This window comes from Rutilus rutilus, assembly GCF_951802725.1.
Source record: "Rutilus rutilus genome assembly, chromosome: 23".
NCBI classification, from domain to species: domain Eukaryota; kingdom Metazoa; phylum Chordata; class Actinopteri; order Cypriniformes; family Leuciscidae; genus Rutilus; species Rutilus rutilus.
Genome location: NC_140233.1, coordinates 432,768 through 440,186, shown reverse-complemented (window position 1 = coordinate 440,186; position 7,419 = coordinate 432,768). Strand labels below are relative to the sequence as shown.

The 7,419-nt window shown below is 39.2% G+C and overlaps 1 long non-coding RNA gene across 1 annotated transcript; it reads right to left on the bottom strand.

Annotated features, from left to right (window-relative positions):
• Nucleotides 1-662: 662 nt before the first annotated feature.
• On the bottom strand, nt 663-5,472 carry LOC311282465. Its single transcript, XR_014625939.1, has 3 exons — nt 5,362-5,472; nt 1,298-1,430; nt 663-772 (listed from the first exon to the last, which is right to left on the bottom strand). It is a non-coding gene; the product is annotated as an uncharacterized lncRNA (long non-coding RNA).
• Between the last annotated feature and the right edge of the window lie 1,947 nt (nt 5,473-7,419).

Below are 7,419 nucleotides of genomic sequence, written 5' to 3'. Positions count from 1 at the left end.
TGACCGAAATGTACACTTCAGGCACCTATATGTCCCACAATGCAGTACGATTGTGACGTCACCACAGATCTCGTCTAATCACCACCACAACAGACAACTCTATGATATTAATTATATTTTTTTTATTTAAAACAACCCAAACACACATATAAACATTTGGATGCTGCATTAGACAAATTCTTAAAAGAAAAAAAATTAAATAACAAATCAACTCCACAGCTGATTCCAAGTGATCAAGGGCTTAGGGCGTTCCAGTTCAGCCCATTGCAGTTTCCGCCAGTAGTGGGCACTCGTGCACCATAAGCAATGACGTACATCCGAGTGAACGAGACGGAGGGAAGTTAGCGAGTGAAGGGCATGACAATTTTGGACTGGAACGCAGTATGTGAGAGCGAGTCCGTGGGAGAGAGAGAGTGTGGGAGAGAGAGAGAGTGTGGGAGAGAGAGAGAGTGTGGGAGAGAGAGAGAGTGTGGGAGAGAGAGAGAGTGTGGGAGAGAGAGAGAGTGTGGGAATGAGTGAGTGAGTGAGTGAGTGAGTGAGTGAGTGAGTGAGTGAGTGAGTGAGTGAGTGAGTGAGTGAGTGAGTGAGTGAGTGAGTGAGTGAGTGAGTGAGAGAGAGTAGAGTGAGTGAGTGAGTACCTCCTGGTATTGGGGGCCCCTCTCTCCTCCACCACCACCTGCAGGTCCTCCCCATGAGCGGCCGCATATCTCCGCAGGCCAGAGAGGGAGTGTTGGTTCAGGCAGTCCTGCAGCCGCGGCCGTCCTCTGAGTCTCTGCCAGGACAGAGAGAGACTCGAGATTAGATCATGTGACACACAGAAAATGAAGCAGACGGGAATGAAAGCGTGTGTTAGTGAACGTCTGACTCTAGTTCTGTATTAAACGGCTGAAGCGTCTCCTCTAGAAGCCATACGGGTCGCTACAGGTTTACTGCGGTGCGTCTCGTCTGTTTTACCTGGAATAACAATGGAAAACAGTCCCAGACACTGATGGCTACTAGTCGGAGTAGTTTTAGCACTATTAGTGCATTTCTCTGTTTCTGAACGAGTCTCTGCTGTGAACTAAACCCTCATGCTCTTCACTAGCTGTCAGTGTCAATCATCTTTCACAGAGACTCGATTACAATCACTGGTGACGGTTCACAGATTAATAGAGTATCATCTGAAGGGGACCGTTGGCGTAATTATCAGCCCTAATAGACCCTGTTTCATCCCTAATATTAGAGACTACTTTCTCCTCTTGTTCCTGTTCCTCTCTCGGTCATCACACTGTTTCTGTGGTGTCAGTCGTTCTCTCACCCTCTCCGGCAGCGGCCCTCTCCTCTCCAGCCGCCTCAGAGCTCTCCGGGCCGCTGCCTCCCTCGCCGCCCTTTTATTGCTCCCGGACCCCTCCGGGAACTCCTCGTCCCCCAGGCGGACCCGGACCGTGAACCTGACAGAGAGAAAGATGAGGAAGGAGAATATAAGTGTATTCTTTGTGCACAACATGTACATGAACAAAGCATCTACACAAACACAGCTCAGTGTGTGATCAGTCCTGACACGCTTGTATAGCCGCGTTTCCACCGCAGGAACTTTCCCCAGGGAACTTTGGGCTGGTACTCTGTGTTTACACCGCAGGAACCAGGGTCTAAATGAAGTTCCGGGTCAATATTTCCCCCTCCGGTAGTCCCTGCTCACGAGGTGGTACTTCTTCAAAGTTCAGGAACTTGCAGGGGTGGGAACACGCTGTAGTATCAGTGCTCGTCTATTTTGTTTTGTTAATTACCTCGTTAGTAAACCAATACATAACTTCAGCACAGTTTATTATAAATGTGGCGCTCAAGATTACTGTCCGTCGCAGACTGGGAGGAGCAGTTGCGCGCAGTTTACCTTCCGGTACTTTGACCGCGGTGTGAACGCAGAAAGCAAACGGTCTGGGGCAAAAAAAGTTCCTGGGAAAAAAGTTTTGCAAATTGTTCCGGGTAATTTTGGTGGAAACGCGGCTTATGTAAGCGAGCAAGAGACCTTATGCACAGTAAATAATGTATAATGATGTGTTGGAGAGTAAGTTGGAATTGGGGAAACTCCTTTTCCTCGATTTACTGAAGCTTATATGTAAAACGCATTTGCAGCTGCACAGCTAGCACACTGGGCGTCCGGCTCGCTCATAGGCTGTGCTGCCGCAACTGCCAATCCAACGGCGCGGGCGCGGCTTTAGCCTATAGTAGATAGGCCCCCATTCGCCTCAGTGGTACGGCTTAAGTTCAACGTTTTGAAAGGTTTTTCTGAGAAGGTTTGTCTTGAGGTTAAAACTATTAAAGGTATTAGATGAAACATTGCTGGTTTTTAGGAGTAGAAAAAAGTACACACATTTAAAATCAGCGTACGTGTGTGTGTGTAACATGCTGGGACACACGAGGTGGTAGAGTACATGTAGTACAGCTATGTTATGAAAAAATAGAATATCCATCGCTACTGGAAAGTAAAATTTAAAAAATAATCATTTCCTACCCATCCCTTGCTGCCACTGGAGATAAAATAAAATAAAAATAAAAAAATCCCTACCGACCCATGACCTCAACTGACAACCAACCTTTTTTTTTATGCCTTAGAGATTGAGCCTCGAGTATTCAGTGTCTGAAACTAATTTCCTTGATTTAAAAATAACTAAGGAGGATTATGCTGAGCTACACACTTTGATTTTTAGGAAACTAAACGTATGGAAATACTATTCTTAGAGCTAACCGTTTTCATCCTCCTTGGCGGATTAAAAAAACTCCTCATTGCCAATTGTAGATGTGCAGGGTGTTTTGGCAATCCTTGTTTAACCATAGCTTTGCCATCATGCACAAGTAGGGGTGAAGTTTTTACGCAGACACACACAGATTTTCCAGAGATTATTGCAGTTGAGGTTTGTGGTTTATTGTAATAAATTGTACAAGCAGATGAACATACCAGTTGATTTCTTATCTTGTTTCCAGTTGTTTGCGTGTACTCTGATCTGTAATCCGTGCTCTGCTGGTGAGAACTGTGCGCTCCCCCTACCTGTGGCTCCCACTACTGTCACCTATGCCCCCTATATACAGCAATGTGCATCTAATCACCGTCACCCAGTGTCCAAATACTAATATAAACATAGCCAAACAAAAACAATGAACATAAATGGCTCCTACAGAGGGGTTAGACATTGTGATAACATGGTGAGAATAAATACTTTTATTGATGCAATCCAATCTTTTATTAACTGCAATTCCTCATGATGTTTACAGGTTAGACTGAGTGCGGACATTTCTGTATAGGTCCAACGAAAAAGCAAAAGCAAAAACTGTGATGTGTTATATATATATATATATATATATATATATATATATATATATATATATATATATATATATATATATATATACACACGCACACACGTATAATTTTAATTACTCTTCTTTTTTTTTTTTACAGATTAAGTTGAGTTATGCTAAGAGGCTATAGTAGCCGCTGTCTGATGATCCACTAATTACTAATATTGCTTATGAAGACTTGATATGTATCCTGGAAAAGGCTGTCGCCGGAACACGTAGATCTACACCTTTACTTGTTTTTAATTATCACGGAACGAGACGGAGCAGTTTTCATTCATCAGTGGGATCTGCAAAAAACACGTAGGGCCTACATTAAAATCATAACATGTTATCAGATGTAAAATAATCAATATTAGGGCTGTCACTAACGATTATTTTAGTAGAGTAAGCCGTCAAGTATTTTGAGGTAATAAAAATAGGCCAACACAAACAAAAGACTTTATATGTTTTTTTTATCTTTTAGATAGATAGATAGAGAGAGCGACACTCTGTTTTTCATGGCAACAGTGTTTTATCAAGAAATATCAAACCGCATTCTACATTAGAATTCAACCAAGCCATGTAATAAATATATATAAAATAACAATGAGGCAATAGTGTTTAGTTCAAATACAGTATCTAAAGCAAGTAGTCATATGGTTTTATAGAACAAACTGTTAAAATACATGATATAAACAATCATCTTATGTGCATCATGTATTATAACTAACGCCAGCAGAGGGTGCCGCTGTCCTGCTGATTATTACACTCTACAGCAGATCTAATCCTTAAATACTGGACAAACATTTCATTTACATGTTCAGTTAATCTGTAATATTTGCCCACTTCTATACGATAGAAATGCTACAGCCACTGTAATTTCTTCAAGAACATGTGGACTTCAAAACATGCAAACTCAGAGCGAGGGTTTAAACTTTTATCCTGAAATCGCGAGGAACAGTTCGCATATATTTAGAACATATTGATGTATTCTCCTGTGTTGGCTTAGGTTTACAAATGATTTACCTTACACAACTGATGAAATGGCTCACATTCGTCTCTGACAGACCACCATCTTCTCTTCCATATTAAAACATTCATTATATCGAGCCAAGTTTCAGATATGAGTTTCTCCTGACAGCAAATGTGAACTTCGCAGATGCCGTAACGTTTGCATTTTATCGATTCCAATTCAAAATTCCAAGGTCAAAAATAAAAAAATAAAAAAACATGGATATCATTCACTTGCAAAACATGTAGCTCAATATCATCCCACTTGCACAAAATAAATGCAGTAAATAATAGAAAAGCACAGATGAAATACACTGGAGATTATATGAAATTTAAATTACTCACTAAATAAAAACAGTTAGCAATAATACCAAATAAAGTTATTAAGTTCCATATTCCATTATTATGCTTCTACATCTCTGATGAGGATCGATATCTGGCTTGACAATAGTGAACATTGATGAGAGTCGAGTTACACTCAGAAAGAGAAGCAGTTTTTGAGCCATTGAGTCCATCAGCAATCAGAACATAATCAGGAAATCTATATTACACACTTGAGTGTTTTACATGAAGAAGAGATTTCACTAATCGCTGAACCACAGAATCAACAGGAGAAAAAGTGAAAGATAATCTGTGTATCTCCTGCACCGGCGTAAAGTGAAACCGGAAGTGTCTATCTCTACACTCGCTGACCGGAAATCCAACATGACGGCAACTAGACCATTACGTTTATTGCGAACAAACAAAATAAACATTTGTTGAGGTTTCTGAGACGGCACACTCCACGACCCACCAGTGGAGAGCATCATGTCTTTATGTCTGTATATATCATGTCTTCTACATTTAAAATATACACAATCTGAGGCTAAACATGTCATGCCAACACAAGCAAACCCGAGTGACTGGACAATGCAGTCGAGAGCCTCAACACTAGTGTTACCGGTTCCAGATTCACAGTACTGATGTAATTACAGTAGTAAACTCACAGAAACAGCAGCGGCTGAGAGAGTTCCTCACTAGATGTGTTAACGTTACCTGGGGCAGTGCGGCGGGCCTGTGTGGCCTTCACTAATAAAGGCCACCGCCTTGCCAGTCCTCTGGCCGATGGTGTATAGGTGGCTGACTGGGTGGGTGGGGGGGTGTTCCTGCTCCATTTTGCGTTCGTCCACATTTCTTCTGCTTTTATGCGTTTACTGATAATTAGCAAACAAACAAAGGTTGTAGGCCTTAGTAGCGCCACCTACTGTTCTGGAGTTGAATTTTTAATTAATCCTCGAATAACAATAACATTAGTATATTTGGTAGATGTAAAAGCAAAGGATTGGCAAAACATAGCCTACAAATACACACAGAAAATAAAATAATACATAATTTCTACATAGTTGACACATCTTACCACAAATTAAGAATAGTTACAAATTACTTAATAAAAGAAACCTTAAAAGTTATTTATAATGACATGACAAGGACACAGACACTGCAATTCACTAACATGCTCTAACATTGACTAGCAAATCTTCTAAATACATGGATTTCTTTTGGAATATTTAAGGAATCTTAGGATTTTTTATTCTTCAAATAAAAAAAGAGCTTTAAGAAATGGAGTATAGTTAAATTTATAAAGTGGGGATTAGATGGCATACCGTTTGCATAATTGTTGCATATGAATTTGCCATATAAAAAATGTAACAATATACTCCAGGGGTCCATTATATTAAAAAAATAATGTCTTTCAAAACTGAAAGAGTGTGTAACATTGACAGCTGTTATGAAATATCCTCCTGGGACCCAAGAATAGACTTTTGTCCACTGTAGTGGACATTATATTTTAGTGAATTTCTCTGACATCATACATGTCACATGACACAGCCTGGGTGTCCTGTAAAGAGCACATTCAGGACTTTTCAGAGATACCAAATGTTTGGAGGTTTCACCATGAAAACAACTACTCCTTGGTCTTTAAAAATGTCTGACATTAATTTAGTGATCAAATGTAGCATTCTTATGGAAATATGATAATATATTGTAATTACAATTTGAAAAGTAGTCCAATTTAAATTATATTTCATAAAACATCATCTCAGGAAAATGTTAAGGGGTTTCAAATAAAAAAAAATATTTTCTGTTACAGAACAGGGCATTGATTTCAAACGTGTCCACTGTAGAGGACATCAGGACTTAAATCATGTTTATCAGGCATTTTGTGAGACACAACAAGTGAATATGGAAATAAATGATACATCAATATTCCTATGAAATATTAGATATTATTATTAAAATGTTGCCAATTATTACACTTCTTTTTTCATTAAATGTTGCTCCAAGAACACATTAAGGTGCAAATTAGATACAGTTTATAGATACATTGCACTGAATGGGAATATTAATTTATGGACATTTTACCCACATATTGCATAAAGTAAAATGGTGTATCAATTCATTCCATTATTTCTTTCATAACATAGTTGAGAATAATCTTTATACAAATTTTGGTTGAAAAAATCCTGAAACCCCCAAATTTATTGGTGATTGAAAAAAAAAATCCCATTGGTTTTGCCTATACATATAATTTCATGTCATTTTATTTTTTAAACAACTTAGTCCTGGCGTCCACTGCAGAGGACATAGCATAACGAATGAATAAAATATTATTTTTCAAAAATGTTTTTTTTTACCATTTGTTTATTGTGCTCTAAACAGTGTGATGACATGGAAAAAACTAAATTCAAAAAACTTTTTTTTTCTGGGTCCCAGGAGGATATGTGAGAATATAACATATAACTCCTGCAGATTTTCTGAAGACCTGAAGAGATCAGGTATTGGTTTCGTAAACGTGAAATAAATGTGAGACGTCTATTACCAAAAATGTATATGGTCAAAATTTGGGCCAAATGGACAAATGTTGATATTATTGTCACGGAGTCACTCACACCATCCACTCCAGCACCAGCACCAGCTCCACCCATCATCACCATCATCATCATCATCATCATCATCATCATCATCATCATCATCATCATCATCATCATCATCATCACCTTCCCCTGTTCAGCCTCATCAGCCTCACTATATCAAGCCTGCTCTCCCTTCAGT